Here is a 16,096-nt window from a genome sequence, read left to right as displayed (position 1 = left end):
CAGACGCGTTATTTATTAAACCTCTGGTACAGTATATCACATAACCTGAATTGCACCATAGTGTGCTCAGCGCTGCTACCAGTAATACACCGCCCCGTTTAAAATTTCAAAGTGAGAAACAGGTGTTTTCTACATTTTTATGAGTTTTAAAATATAATCTCTTTAAATCAGACAAAGGGTTTATGTATCGCACTGAAATTTCGACTGATTTAGAATTCAAAAAAAGACTGTTTTCTTCCACAACGCCGAGAAATTATCAAATCTTTCACTCTACTTCACTCTTGTAGTAAAGCAGACCTCGACGGGTGAGCATTTGCTCCGGTAAGTTAGGTCACGTATAATGTTAAATCATTTCTTCTCAACACATTTCCTGGTGCACGTTTTCTCTATGAAAAAAAGGACATTTTTCCCTTGCACGATTTCTCGTTTTTTTATCAAAGCGCACAGAAAGAAAAAAAGAAGAATAAATAGTCGCAAAAGAACTCTGTAGCCCTTGGGAGATGTCAAACGCATTGGACATGAAAAATGCCAGATAAAAGCAAAGTCTCAGTGTCGGGGCTGCTATGTAAAAGAGGCAATTTGCTCTGAGCGCAGGTTTAGCGCTTACTGAACGCAGATGTCTCAGAGCGGTATGTCCAAGTGGCTGTAAAAGGTGATGGTCATCCTGTCACCGTAGCTTAGTTGGTTAAAGCGCCTGTCTATTAAACAAAAGAAACGAGGTTTAAATCCCAGCCGTATCTTTCTTCCCACAGTATCTTGTGGTACAGAATGTACCATTTCGGGCAATCACAAAGGGCTTGATTTCGTTAAATGCATGTGTTCATTTCCTTTCTGGAAAATTTGTTTTTGATGAAATTCACACAGCTTGTGAAAAATGAAATTCAATTCTTGGTTATCAGTGCAGAAGAAATATTACAGGCTGGCAAAATAAACGGTAATTTTTTTTTAACCGAAAACTTGTGATTCGAGAGCACAACACGCCAGTTAGTCTCTGTGGCGCAATCGGTTAGCGCGTTCGGCTATTAACCGAAAGGTTGGTGGTTCGATTCCACCCAGGGACGGATTTCTTTCGCGATGTAAACGTTGTCTTCGGTCGATTGGTTTTCTCAGCGAAACCATAACCATTTTAATATTTGCAGGAAATGCGAGTGTTTAACACGTGTCAGGGTAACCGGGAAATGTCCAATAATGCCCAACATCACAACTCCCCAGAAAACCATATTCACCCAAGAAAAATTATCGTCGAATCGTCATTTATACTCCAGTTGAATCCTCTGCTGAAATATTTTAAAAATACAATGCAGGTTTGTTTGAGAACTTGACAAGCATTGTTACGATAGCACTGTGCAGTTGGATTTTGATATTTTGACATATTTACCTTAATTTTAAACATAAATACTATACAGTCTATTGTAATTTTAAAATATGTTAGCTGAGGATGCAAAGGGGTGATTGGGAAAGGTCAGAGGGTATAGTAACAACAAGGTTAGGATTGGTGGAGGTGGTAGGGGTGTTGATGGTTTTTCTCTGTAGAGGATGATTGAGTTTTTTATCCTTTTCTGAAGTGAGAAATTGGAAGAGTTGGGAGTTGAGGGATCTGATGAGGTTAGTTATAAAAGGAAGTTGATGTGGAGCTGTTAGCCGTAAAACTTCCTAACGTCTTTGATGTTGTCATCAAAGATAAACTGCAGTCAGCAAAGATAAAAAGAAAATTATCCTTGCTTACTGCCCTGTCTTTCTCACACCTGAAGAAGGTTCCACGGCCAACACGTTATGTTTCCTTTCTTCTCTTTTTAGCATGGAATAATCCTTTACTTTTTCCTTTGCAGCCTACGCATGCTGACACAGCTACCCACCTGATATATGTAGCGGCGAGGCTTATTAATAAGGCAGAATTAAGTGTTTCTGAGCTTTCCCAAATTAGGCCTCATCTCTCTGTTCATCTCTGTGGTGCAGCCACAGAGAAACTATTCATGCAGGCTGATTTAAGGTTTCCTTTGATAAGGTTTCCTAGGACAGCTCCCAAAGGGGGATGCACTTAGCTAAGCCTGGCTATCATGATCAATGGTCATCCATTGGCGCCTATCTGTCTAGGGAGTGCCAGATGGACATCTGGACTGCATTCCTAAGTGTCAGGAGTAAGTGACTCATATCTCACCTTGATCAACCAATCAGGGACTGGTAGGGCCGAGTAACCCACGTGGGACTCTGATGCCCATGGAACTTTCAGCCAATCAACGAGCTGAAGTTCCTCCAGGTAAAAACAGGCAACACAGAGAGCCTGAGAGATTCAGGACTTCGGTGAGAATTCTGTGGACTTTTCTAAAGGGAATTCAAAGGAGAATTCCAGGGCAGGACAGCCCAGGAGCAGAAGGCTCCCAAGGGCAGGACATTCTCGCAGCGCGCCTCCTGACCATCCTGAGACTTAGCCCGGACAACCACGGAACGGCCAGTGTGTCCGAGTGCCAGAACTTTGCTTTGTTCTAAGAGTCTAGAGCGGAGGTTGCCAGAGAGTAACCAGAGGATCCACCCAAGGTTAGCATCAGCAGCAAGCCTCGTGAACAGGTCAGAACTGTGGACAGCTGAATCACTATTCAGAACTAGCTCTTCATCAGGAACGAACTGGTCCTCTTCCTTACTTGCTGGGACTCACAGTCATCTTTTCTCCTGTGCACAAACTTTGCTAGTTAAAGCCAACACTAACTAGCCGGTCAGTGAGCATCAGCAGCGCACCGTCGCAAGCCGCACAGCACAGCCTGGCACGGAGCCAGAGAGCGCGGATTGGACAGCAACAAGCCTGCAGCTGATTCTTTGTGCCTGCAGGAGATCTGAATCCCCAGAAATTGGATGAGTATTCAACTTCAATGCATTACAGCTCGAGAATTCAATTGTTATCCCAACCAGTTGATATCAATTTAATTCCTAAGAGTTATGTACTTGTTTTGAGTATCTAATGTAGAAGTTGTAACCAAGTTCAATTATGAAACAGTCTAAATGAATGATATACCGAACATATGTCCTCTTGATATGTGTAACACTTCGTAACTGATTGAATATATATCTTTTGTATTCTGATAACCCTCTCGATAAGATCTGTTAGGTTTATATGCATATTCTATGTATTAATAAATGTATCCTCGTGTATAAGTACCTGTGTGTGTGCGTTGTTTGAGTTATGTCGCATGGTTGGATTCTAAAGCCATCAAAAGAATTAACTTTGTGATTTACTGCTACAATTAATAATTGTCACAGTAAATGCCCAAACCCTACAGAACTGGTGCCTTCAGAGAGTGCACTACATTTAATTTTGCTATGGCAACGTTACATATATAACATTCCTATAATCACAACTATGAATGTCCACTGTGGGTATTTTTTCCATTATTATTTATTTTGGCATTGAAGCATATTTTATGTAATACCAAAGTGTCATAATCACTGAAAAACATATTTTTTTATTTAGAAAGAATTAAAAAAATATAAATCACTATGAATTGCATTTAGCCTGTTCTGATCTAGGTTTTCTATATACTTCAACATGCCATGTTCAGAATGTCACAACGCAGAAATGCAACAGTGAAGTTTTGTAATTACAAATGTTCATGATGAGTGATTTTGTCTCTCTTACCTTAATGTCGGAATACTAAGATGTTTTGGTAACGAGGAAGGAGGGAAAAAGTAAATCAGCAGAAGGGGTGCTATTTTGTTGACTATAAATCCTCACATGCCATGTTCAGAGGGTCATATTTTAAAAATGGTACAGCAACATTTCATGAAGTTCAGGATTTTGACAGTCTGTTACATTGTGTCTCACACCTCAGTGGCAGAATTGTGAGACGATTTTATAATCAGGAGGGAGGGTCATAGCAATAAGCAGAAAGTGTCATCACCCTTTGCTCATCCCCCGTTAACCATATATTCTCATATGCCATGTTCTAAATGTCCCATTGTAAACTGCTATAATAATATTTCTTGCAAAATGCAAGATTTTGAGACTGAGAATTCACGTTTTGCCTTTGTCTTATTTACTTGTTGTCTAACATGCCAGTTTGTGTTATTATGAGTTTTGAAAATTGGTTTTCGATTTGTTTTCGATGTTTCATACAAAAATGCAATTTGGATAATCATTACTTACATATTCCCCTTTACTGAGGATATGTGCAGTAATCCACTCGGATTAGTATTTTTAAAAATGACTATAGAGAGCCATCTACAGGCGAAAGGCGGCATAACATCACAGCAGCAGCATTTAAGGTGGAACAAAAAACACGAATAAGAAGCTGGCGAATAAGCAGCCAACTTCAGCCTCGTTAATGCAATAGGACTGGGTGAGGTAGAAAAATATTTCTTCCTCTGAATCCTTACATTTTTGTAGGTGTTCTAGGACTTCTCGCCTCAGATAAAGCTGCCAATACATCACTTATTTCTACTCCATCAATATCAGCAGTGTTATCAGTACTGAGCCCTAAGTGTACGTCCTGTCATCATATAAAAACTTGAACGTATCGACTGCATTCACCTGATAAAATCTGATAAAATTGAAAAATACATCGGAAACAAATTTGCGTGTTTTTTTCAGATCCAGAATAGCATCATCATGAGACTCAAAACAGACCTGTTTTTAATTCTTTCCAGGAGGAAAGATTATTCAGATGCAAGCATGGGTCCAAAATCAATGTACTCACCTATCGCTGTTGCTTCTTCAAATCCTTCAACTGAACGTTGATATTGAGGGATGATATCATACAACTTTTGGTTTTCTTTTAAAGCAAATTTTATTAAAATATGAGCTTCTATTATAGTTGTCTTGGATGTTTCGCAAGGTATAATAAACCCCCTTGTGCCCTCCGCTAAAATATTATTAAATACAACAATCTTTATGTTTATATAGAACAGCATTTATGGTTACATGTATATTACAATTAATATACATATACAAAAGTATTAAAATAGAAATGTACAGTCCTAACATAATCATGCTGTCCAACTGTCTTTTTTGCTTTTCAAGTTCTCCAACAAATCTGTGTTGTAATTTTAAATATTTAAACTAAGGGTGCAACGAGAGTATAAATGAATTCTCCTGCCAGCCATTTGAAGGTCAAAGTCCATGACTGAATACGATTCCCTTGAATGTTGGCCATGACTGGTCATTCCCAGTGATAATGACTAATGTACTCAATTGTTTACTTGTTGTAGTTCGACGAACAAAACAACTGCATTTCCTGCAAATATCAAGTGGGTTAAGGTTTAACTAAGAAATCCAATTAAGTAGAATAATGAGAAATGGGCTCGAACCACTAACCTTTCAATTAACAGCTCCCAGAGACTCACGTGCATCCCTTTTCTCCATTTGCAAGCTTTTGGTAAAAAAAAAAGACTTTATTCTTGCCAGCCTGTGATATTTGTTTTGCACTGATAAGCAAGATCTGTGTTTCATCTTTCACAAGCTGCATGAATTTCATGAAAAGCAAGTTGTTCTACAAAGAAAATGAAAACTTGCATTTAACAAAATCAAGCCGCACGTGATCATCCATAGTGATACATTCTATAAGACAAGAAGGGAAGAAAGGCACCACTGGGATTTGAACTCAAGATCTCCTGTTTAATAGGAAAACACATTAACCAAATCAGCCAAAGTGCTGTCAGAGTATTAACATCATGTCTGATGTCAGTGATTGCAGCTGACTATCGCTGGAGGACAGTTCACTGTGAACAAGTCAGCCTGCATGATGAGGGGAAGAGACCAGCCTCTGTGATGCACTATAGAGTTACACTAACCTTCTGCCCTACTGTTCTCTGCTGCATTCTACCCTAGCAGATAAATATTGGTTTCCATGCGTGTAAGGTTTCTTTTTTTTGTCAAATATTTTCAAGCATATTTTTGCTGTTGAAAATAAGTGGTTTGTGGTTTTGAGTGTTGTGTTCCTCTTCCCTTAGTGTCACCCAAAGTGATACATTGTGCTTTGGCAATTCTTCAGGCCATAGTGTTTAGAGGAGTTCAGTTGAATTAGTTTGCGTAGATAAAGTATTTATTTTCCTTTTAATCCTTTAAAGCATATTACATTGTCAATACATTGTATCTTTCTTCCTACTAATTGTCATCATTTTTTTTCTGGCTTGATCTCATAATCAGATATTTCAGAATCTTCCTTAAAAGCTAGTAAAAGAAGTGGGACAGATTCATACACACTAAAAAATATGAAAGGGTAGCAGGACACAGTAACCACCAAACATCTTGTAGATTATGAATGTGCCTAAAATATTTCAGTACTTTAGAGGGTTCTGCCATTTTAGATGTTGTACTGTGCCTGTCTGATTTATCAAATGTGTCATTTAAATCTCCCATCATTTCTATATCAGTCTGAAGGCCTTGCAGTAAAGATTGCAATTCATCCCAAAATGCCAAGTTTCCCACTGATGATACGTACAAAGAAATTAATGTACATTTTCCCCCAAAATCAACCAATTTAAAATCAAATGCATCCCTCCTCATCTGCAGTTGGAGAGAAAAATGTCAGAATAAATACAGGTTTAAAAGTCAGGAGCATTGATAGTCCTATTTTAAGAGTATGCTAAAATGCTCAATATATTAAAAAAGTTCTATAAAATGCAAAAATAATTAAAATATATTAAAACAAGGTAAAAAGAAATGATACACAGTTATAAAGATCAGGAATTATCAATTTGAAGTTACAATACACTAATACCAAAAATGGCAAGAATATGTAAAACAGGTGTATACAATTTTTTAAAAAATAAAACAAGTTAAAAATAAATACTAAATACTTTTACAATTCAGGAATGTGATTGGTCAGATGCTTACGATGAGTGTTGTTGGTGTTTCGTGTGATTTAGCGAAATAAAAAAATATTCAATTTAAAAACGGCAAGAGCTCGTATGAAAAAAATAGTTCGTAAGTATCTTTGTTGTAACAGCTGCGCCAGAACTAGTGTATTCATATACATCAGAAAAGTAGCTGAACTTGACTGGTTTATATTCAGTTATATGCATTGGGGACGAAAAGGAGACTTACATGGATTTTATTAAGTTTTAGGAATCAGAAAATGTATTTTTACACGTTTATGCCTACGAGCAGAAATAACTTCCTGCTTTCAGCGCTTTTATTGTTTCTGCTTGTAACCTCGAACAGAGAAACCCAGTACTGACTCACAGAAACGTGTTTCTGGGATTTAAGAGGGATGCTCGGACCTCTCCTTCGACTACGGTATTTGGATCACGACTTGTTTCTATCGGCTCCTGCAAGTGGGTTCATTACTTTGGTTTCGGTTTCACTGGCCGAATCCGTAACAGAATACTGAGCCACTTAACATGGACCCAGCAGAGCAAGAGGAATTTCGCTCGGTTTTGGATCAGCACTGGCAAGCTTTACTCCAGTTACAGGCTTCCGTCCAACAGACTTCAGCGCACCTGTCAGCAATGCCGCCTACCAGTAACAGTGAAAGTAACGCTGGAGCTGCCGCTTCGGCTCCGCCCCCGCCAGCTTCTACACCCGTTCCTCGACCTCTTCCACTTACACCACCTGACAGGTTTGACGGCAACCCTACGAGATGTTGGGGCTTCTTAGCACAGTGTGCGCTGGTTTTCAGGCTCCATCCGGAAACTTTTTTTTTCTCCTTAAGACAAGATTGCCTTCGTAGTTTCTCTGTCAACTGGCCGTGCTCTGGATTGAACTACTGCCCTACTAGATCGCAGGGCTCCTGAGTTACAGGACTATGATCTCTTTTTAGAGAAATTTAAGGTTTTTTTTTGTCATTCCTCAGCTGGACAAGACTCCGCCTACCGCCTCTCATCTATCCGCCAGGGCCGCAGGTCTGCACAGGATTATGCCATAGACTTTCGAGTAGCAGCAGAAGAGACTCACTGGGAGGATGAGGTCCTAATTTTTCATTTTCTGCAAGGGTTATGTGAAGAAATAATCACCTGGTTACACCTCCGTCTCATCTTGTATTTAAGCACTAGTCTTTCCCTACCTCCTCGCTCAGTATTGGTTTTCCTTTCGAGCTACTTAGTTGCGCTACGCCTTCTACCTCTTCGTACTGTTCAGGTTCCGACTTTGGTTTCTCCCCTCTTACTACGTTTTTTTACGGCTCGGCTTCTGTTGCTCACTCTCAGTTTTGATCTCTGGGTTCCCCTGGACTATCGGCTCTCTCCTTCGTCTACGGTTTTGGATTACGGTCTGGCTTTGGCTACTCTCTCCCTGTTTGGATCACTGGCTTCCCCTGGACTCTCGGCTTTCTCCTTTGACTATGGTATTTGGATCACGACTTGTCTCTATCGGGTCCTGCAAGTGGGTTCATTACTTGGTTTCGGTTTCACTGGCCGAATCCTTAACAAGTAGCTAAATACACAGGCCACACTGCTCCAGTTGAGGCTCAAACTCACAACCTCAGCATGACTCTGCTGTGCATTGCTGTATAAGCACTGCGCGCTGACCGACTGCGTCACAGGAGCTGTTTAACACCCTCTCCTCATACAGACTGACGCTGCAGAAACACAGGCTGCAAACAGGGTTTCGGTTGTGGATCCATCTCCACATGGGGGAAAGGGAAAGTAAAATAGCAAGGAAAATACAAGAGAAGAAACTGAAAGAATTGTGCTCACTGCAAAGTAGGAAGGAAAGAGGTGGCCAGATATGTTAAACAACTCCGCAGATAATTTGTAACCACATTCTTTGGTGACAACCAGCGGTCGGATTTCTCTTCAGGTTCAGCTCTGCAGTTTGAACGTACATTCTCCGAGATTGGTTAGTTATATGTGATCAGCTGATATTAAATAGGACTAATAAGAATTAATACAATTGATGTCTGGCAAAGGCAAATAACCTTTGTACATGATCTGGAATGTGACTGGTTAAATTTCAGCACAGTTTCTACCCCCTTTATAAAGGGTGTGCACACTTATACAACCAAGACATTGAAAGTTTTTTTTTATTATTGTTCCAAAAAATGTTCCATTTGTTTTCTTTCTTAAATGTTGTTGATTAAAAGATCTTATTAAATGTGAAAAAAACCTGATTGTGAAAAGGTCAAATTCTTAGTGAAAAAATCAGTAATGTGAGGAAAGATGAATTGTGGGAGCCTCTTGACTTCTCGTGTCGTTCTGTATTTCTCTCTCATTCTACTGGGAGTTGTGCCGTCGCTTCTGGATAAAGTCTGTCAGTGGTCATTCCAGATGGGTCAGGTATGACTGCACTTCGGCACAAGAAGAGACATGTGATTTGCGAGGATCCCGGCAATGTCTTTTTTTTTTCTAGAGCCCAGATAGCTCAGTTGGTAGCGTATCAGACTTTTAATCTGAGGGTCCAGGGTTCAAGTCCCTGTTTGGGCGGTTGTGCTTTTCTTCAATCTATTGTGAATGTCATTCTAAATCGTCTTTTATCTTTCCCTCTTCTAGCTGTACTGTGGTTATTTTAAATGTTCATCACTTGTATTTTCTTTAGTGTTTCCTTTCACAAACCGAAAATATTCAAGGTGATCTTCTCACCACACTCCACGTAGATTAAAAGAAATCACAGAAGAGTAAAGGACACGCAGTGAGGAGCTCACACAGTGAGTACTCTTGAATACGACAAGAGGAAAGGCACACTGCACATCTGTGGAACATCGCAAAGTAATTTTTTTTATTAAAGGTTCAAGGAAACCTGAATATGTTTGCTAGAAGTATTTCAGAATCACAGTCAAATCAAGTACGATTGCTGCACAGATCTGCTGTGTGAAATTAGAATACTGTTTGTGCGTTGTATAAAATACGCTGTTCAAAGCTTTTCTAAAACTACAGAGATACGTTTCGGAATGCGTCTTCCTGTAAAAATAAAATCTCTACACGGGCGCTATAAGCAGAGTCTGAAGCCTGCTTAACAGAAGAACTATATCCAGAGGGCCAAAGAAGTGAATATTTCACCAAGTGAGAGAAAGCATCTCGGAAAAAGGAGGTGCAGTCTCTTCCATGCAGCATAACACCACAAAGTCAGACTACAAGTGCTGAAAAGCCACTATCAAGGGTAACCCGGCCGAGCGCTCTAAGGAGCTGGATTAAAGTGCTGTCTCTTCGAGGGCGTGAGTTGGAATCCCACTGCTGCCCAGTATCTCCTTGTAAAGAATCATGGTTTTGTTGTTGTAGATTCTGCGCGATTAAATCAGTTTCAATAGAATTAATTTGAACAGTCATATTTGTTTTATTCCTCCTACCATGGCAATTTGTGCTCAAAGATTTAACTTTTTTGTATTTTAAAAAAATGTGCTAGCCTTGATGGGAAAGTAAGTGGAACTGCAGGCGTGGTGGCCAAGTGGTAAGACATCGGCATCAATTAGGTCAATAATCTGTTAAACATTTTATGCCATTTTTTCCATAGATGTTCACATTGGAACAATAAGAAAGGCGTGCCTGGATGCGCTTGAACCATCACCTTACTATCATTTTAGTCCCAACCTGGCTGCACTAAGCAATTGTACCACAGAGACTCAAACGAGTCAGTTCTCCATTTGCAGTTTTGGGTAAAAAATAATCTGCACTTTTAAGAAAGTATTGTATTTCAAATTTTGCAAATTTCTTGAAAAACGTTGTTTCAGATAGAAACTGAGTAGACAGGAATAGCCCAGTCAGTAGAATATCAAACTTTTTATCTCTAGGTCCCTAGTCAGGCGACTGATTTTCTTGCAACTACTGTGAATCTGCGAAATAGATGGTCTTTTGTCCCTCAGTTTTTCAAGTTGTTCTATGAATGTTTAAAATGTTCAATATTTTTCATGCTCTTAAGCACTTTCCGTCACAAAGTTTATAGTGTTCTTGGTGCTGTGCTGCATGTAGATAATGTAGACGAGAGCACAGGTAACAAAACAGGACAAGCAGTGAGGAGCTCCCCTAGCTTTCAACTCAGTGCAGAGTCCAGAGGGAGGCCTAGGTCGCTAAACAATCAACAGGTATCTAAAAATGACGTTCACAAAGGTTACAATACGTTTTTTTCAACATATCCTTACATTTACCCGTACAGCACAACGTATTTTCTATACCCTCAAATCCCCAATGTAACTACTTTCTCCTGAGAAACACAAGCATAGAGTGAAATCACAATAACTTATACAACAAATCTATTCAAACGCCCAGATATGACAGAACACACCCCTTTAAATATGTATTTCCTTCATTTCAGTTTTCTTCCCTCCCCAGGATACCTGAAAATTCACTATCGCATATTAAAGGCTGTACATGTAATACATCTACTAATAAAGATGGACATTAAAGTTAATTATTAAAAAATTACACTTATCATTAAGACATGTATTGATAAAATTATTGTGAATAGTTGTGGTGTCTGGAAAGCATTTTTTGTTAAATATAACAATTTTCAAGCAAGTGGTGCATAAGCATGATATTTAGTGACTAAATTATTTCCACTGCATTCACAACAGTTCTAATGTGTTCACTTGTTCCGCATAGCCTGCTACTGAGTTGTTTTCGGAACTGAAACCTATAAGAACAGTATTTAAGATGCACCATGGCCCAGAATCGTTCATTGGGACTAGGATTAATATCAATTGAAAGTACTCCAAAATAAAAGATTTAACCTGAATATTAAAAGAGCAGGAAAGTATTACAACACCATAACGTCTTGACTTCCAATCTTCTTCCTCGTTCAGGCCATGTACAGTAAAATGACATAATCAGTGGAGTCATGCCGAGGTTGAAAGTTTAAGCCTCACCTGGAGCAGCCTGGTTTTCTGTCTTGACAAAAAAAGCGTTGTGTTCCACAACGGCGTGAAATGATCACGTCTTTCACTCTACTTATCTCTTGTAGTAAAGCAGATCTTGCTAGGTGAGCATTTGCTCCAGTAAATTAGGTCACTTTTCATGTTAACTCACTTCTTCTAAACACAACATTTCCTGGTGCATGTTTTCTCCATGAAAAAGACATTTTCCCTTCCATGATTTCTCATTTTGTTTCATCAAAGAGTGCAGAAAGAATAAAGAAAGGAAAAGTGTCGTAAATGAACTCTGCCACCCTTGGGAGATGTCAAGCGCATTGGACATGAAAAGTGCCCAATAAAAGCCATTTCTCTTCGTTTCTCTTACAGTCGGGGCTCCTGTTGCATGTAAAGGAGGCAGCTTGCTCAGCCAGCAGACTCAGGGCTTACTGAACGCAGATGGCTCAGAGCGGTGTGTCCAAGAGGCTGTAAAAGAAAAGAATTCTGCTGGTGCTGTAGCTTAGTTGCTTTAAGTATCTGTCTCGTTAACTGGAGATCCTGGCTCCACATCCCAGCTGTGCCTTTCTTCCTGTCTTTTTGTGCAGAAAGTACCATTTTGGACAACCGCATAGGGCTTGATTTAGTTTAATGCATGAATGCATTTCCTTTCTGCAACAACTTGTTTTTCAAGAAATTCATACAGCTTGTGAAAAATGAAATTTAATTCTTGGCTATCAGAGCAGAAGGAATATTGCTGACTGGCAAGAAAATGCAAGCAATGTTTATTTTTTTACCGGAAAGGTGCAAATGGAGAAGAGCTTCTCTCGTCACTCTCTGTGGCGCAATCGGTGAGCGCGTTCGGCTATTAACTGAAAGGTTGGTGGTTCAAGCCCACCCAGGGACGATCTTCCTATTATTGTCAATGTAAACACTGTCTCCGCTAAAGCCGAAACCTTAAACCTCTTTAAATTTGCCGAAAATGCGAGTCTTTTGCTCGTGTCCAACAACAACACTTGAGACCGGGGAAGTCCAATAGTGATCAACACCGCAACTCCCCAGACAACCATATTCACCCATGGAAAAGTATCTTTGAAGGGCTGGCGGGAGATATCATTTATACTCCTGTTGCGTCCTCTGCTAAAATAGTTTAGAAATACAACGCGGATTTGTTTGAGAATTTGACAAGCATTGTTACGTTAGCACTGTGAAGTTGGATGTTGATATTTTGATATATTTACCTTCATTTTAACATAAATATAAACATAAATGCTGTACAATCTATGCTGTACGATCAAACACAGGCATATTTTGAGTCTCGTGCTGACCATCCTGTGGATCCAAAAGAAAATTTTAAAGCTGATACATTTTCGATTGTAATTTGCATCTAGCTACAACGTCCCTGGAAAAGAGATTTTATTAGTTGCGTGCAATTGGTATCTTTTACTTTACGTATGGTAGTGGAAATACTTTGAAAAATGTTTTCTAAAGAAAATTGTATTGCCAGGACCTGCCTTTAGCGCTCAGTAGCGATGACGCTGTTGATATAGATGGAGAAGAAATGTAAGATGAATTGATGATCTAAGCTAAAATAGCCCTAACACACCTCCTGTAACAGTGTTTGTATTCATAGCAAGTAATATTCTTTTTCAAAGCCGAACGTTGCTTTTGCATTAAGTGTTATGTAACCATTAGCGGTTTCGGTAGCTTCTGAAGAGCGCACTTTTCCAAACTGAAGCCCATAAGAACATTATTCAAGATGCACCATGGCCCAGAATTGTGCATCGGGACAAGAATTAACATCAATTGAAAGTACTCCCAAATGAAAGATTTGACCGAAAAATTAAAAGAGTAGGCAAGTATTAAAACAACACCATAACTTCTTGACTTCCAATCTCTTTCCTGGTTCAGGCCATGTAAAATGACATAATCAGTGGAGTCATGCCGAGGTTGTGAGTTTAAGCCTCACCTGGAGCAGCCTGGTTTTCTGTCTTGACAGGTAAACAGTGTTTTGTGTTATTTGCTAAATAGAGAGAGGATTCTGTGTTAATTGTTCTCCTCCTGGGAGAGGTCAAGATGAGAAGTTCACGAGGCTGGTGGTAAATATCCTGTCCAGGAATATAGGGGCTGTAGGGGGTCAGATCTATAGATGTAGTAAACACATCAGTGGAGACGGTGTGTCTGCTCTCTGTGAGAGAGCCGGGCGGGAAGAATAATCTGTGGTCTGGGAAGAAGAGACCCTCGTTGGAAGAGCGGCGCTCCTCACAGGAGAGAATGAAAAAAATATTTTTCAGGGACGCTGATTTTTCTCTTTGGGGGAATTAAAAGCACATGTTGTGAGTGACTTCGTAGCGCAATGGTAGCGTGTCTGACTCCACATTAGAGCCTTGTGTGTTCAAATCACGTTGAGATCACCTGATGTGTTTTCTGGTTCTGCTGGTACCAAACCTGGAAACTACAACACGCAGTTGACTTTTATCTGTACACCACATACAGTATGGCAGTACACAGCGGAGCTATGCCGAGGTTGTGAGTTCGAACCTCACCTGGAGCAGTATGGCCTGTGTCTTTAGCTACTGAAAGCAACTGACAAGTTTAGGTGCTGGAGATGAGGTTTAAATTCATTTGAAAGAAACAAGTAAAGGTTTATTCTATATCACACCCAAAGAAGGCTCCACTGCTGAAACGTTGTTTCCTGCTCGTTTCAGCATGGAATAAGTAGTTGCAAGAATATCAGCCGCCTGAATAGGGACCCTGAGATGAAAAGTTCGATATTCTACTGACTGGGCTATTCCCGTCTACTCAGTTTCTTTCTGAAACAGCGTTTTTCCAGAAGTACTTACAATTTGTGAAATTTGAAATACAATCTTGCTTAAAATGCAGATGAATTTTTTCCCAAAAACTGTAAATGGAGAAAACTGACCCGTTTGAGTCTCTGTAGTACAATTGCTTAGTGCGGTCAGGTTGGGACTAAAAGAATAGTAAGGTGCTGGTTCAAGCACAACCTGGCATGCCTTTCTCACTGATCCAACATGAACATCATCTAGGGAAGAAGTGGCATGTAATGTTTAATACATTATTGACTTTATTGATAATTGGAGGGAATGCAAATGTTTTGCATGTATCGAATTACAGCACGTAACAACTGAGTACCTGAGTCGATATCACTGGGCAATTTCAAATAATGACCAACATCATCAACTTCAAGTAAACTAAGATTCACACATGGAGTTTTATCTTGGAATGGAGGGCGGGAGAATTCATTTATACTCCCGTTGCATCTTGAGCTAAACTATTTTAAAAATATGACGCAGATTTGTTCAAGACATTTGTAATCGCCTTAAAGAGCGTTTTCATGAAGACATACGTCGGTTAGCTCTCCACTGTTAACTGACAGGACTTTTGAAGAAACTGTTCTCATACAACCAACATACAAATTACACATTTTAATAAACATGAATGGAAATCCGTGTTGTGAATAACATAAAACTGTCACTACACATGATTGAGTCCTTGAGTCTGGCACCTAAGACCACTCAGCCATCCTAACAAGCAGTGGAGGCTGGTGTTTTGAATGCGCCCGTTTCTTTGTCGAAGGATTATTAACTACTACTGATAGTTCTTTTCTTCTTATTACAGAGATTTCTGCATTGCAAGACAATTGACGATATAGATAAAGTAAAGTCTTGGCAAACGAAATAGGCACGGACGGGGTTGGACCCCGCGATCTTCGGTTTACAAGACCGACACCTTACCGATTTATAATGACATTCACAATAGATTTACGGAAAGCACAACCGCCTGAACAGGGACTTGAACCCTGGACCCTCAGATTAAAAGAGTGATGCTCTACCAACTGAGCTATCCAGGCTCCAGAAGAATATCGACACTGTCAGGATCCTCGCAAGTCACATGTCTCTTCTTATGCCGAAGCGCAGTCGTACCTGACCCGTCTGGAATGACCACTGACGGACTTTATCCAGAAGTGACGGCGCCACTCCCAGTAGAATGTGAGAGAAATACAGAACGACATGAGGTGTCAAGGGGCTCCCACAATTCATCTTTCCTCACATTGCCCATTTTTTCACTAACATTTTGACCTTTTCACAATCAGATTTTTTCACATTTAATAAGATCTTTTAATCAACAACATTTAAGAAAGAAAACAAATGGAACATTTTTTGGAACAATAAACAACAAAAAACTTTCAATGCCTTGGTTGTGTACGTGTGCACACCCTTTATAAAGGGGGTAGCAACTGTGCTGAAATTTAACCAGTCACATTCCAGATCATGAACAAAGGTTATTTGCCTTTGCCAGACGTCAATTGTATTGATTCTGATTAGTCCTCATTTATATCAGCTGATCTCATATAACCAACCGATCTGGGAGAACAA

At 39.7% G+C, this 16,096-nt stretch overlaps 2 non-coding genes across 2 annotated transcripts; both read left to right on the top strand.

Annotated features, from left to right (window-relative positions):
* The first annotated feature begins 987 nt into the window (after positions 1-987).
* On the top strand, positions 988-1,061 carry trnan-auu (transfer RNA asparagine (anticodon AUU)). Its single transcript has one exon. It is a non-coding gene; the product is annotated as a tRNA-Asn (tRNA).
* Positions 1,062-12,532: 11,471 nt separating this feature from the next.
* Positions 12,533-12,606, top strand: trnan-auu (transfer RNA asparagine (anticodon AUU)). Its single transcript has one exon. It is a non-coding gene; the product is annotated as a tRNA-Asn (tRNA).
* The last annotated feature ends 3,490 nt before the right edge of the window (positions 12,607-16,096 follow it).

Source organism: Atractosteus spatula, unplaced genomic scaffold, assembly GCF_055471065.1.
Source record: "Atractosteus spatula isolate fAtrSpa1 unplaced genomic scaffold, fAtrSpa1.hap1 Scaffold_116, whole genome shotgun sequence".
In the NCBI taxonomy this organism is placed as follows: domain Eukaryota; kingdom Metazoa; phylum Chordata; class Actinopteri; order Semionotiformes; family Lepisosteidae; genus Atractosteus; species Atractosteus spatula.
Note: the sequence above shows the minus strand (reverse complement) of the source record. Positions and strands in the feature narration are given on the sequence as shown.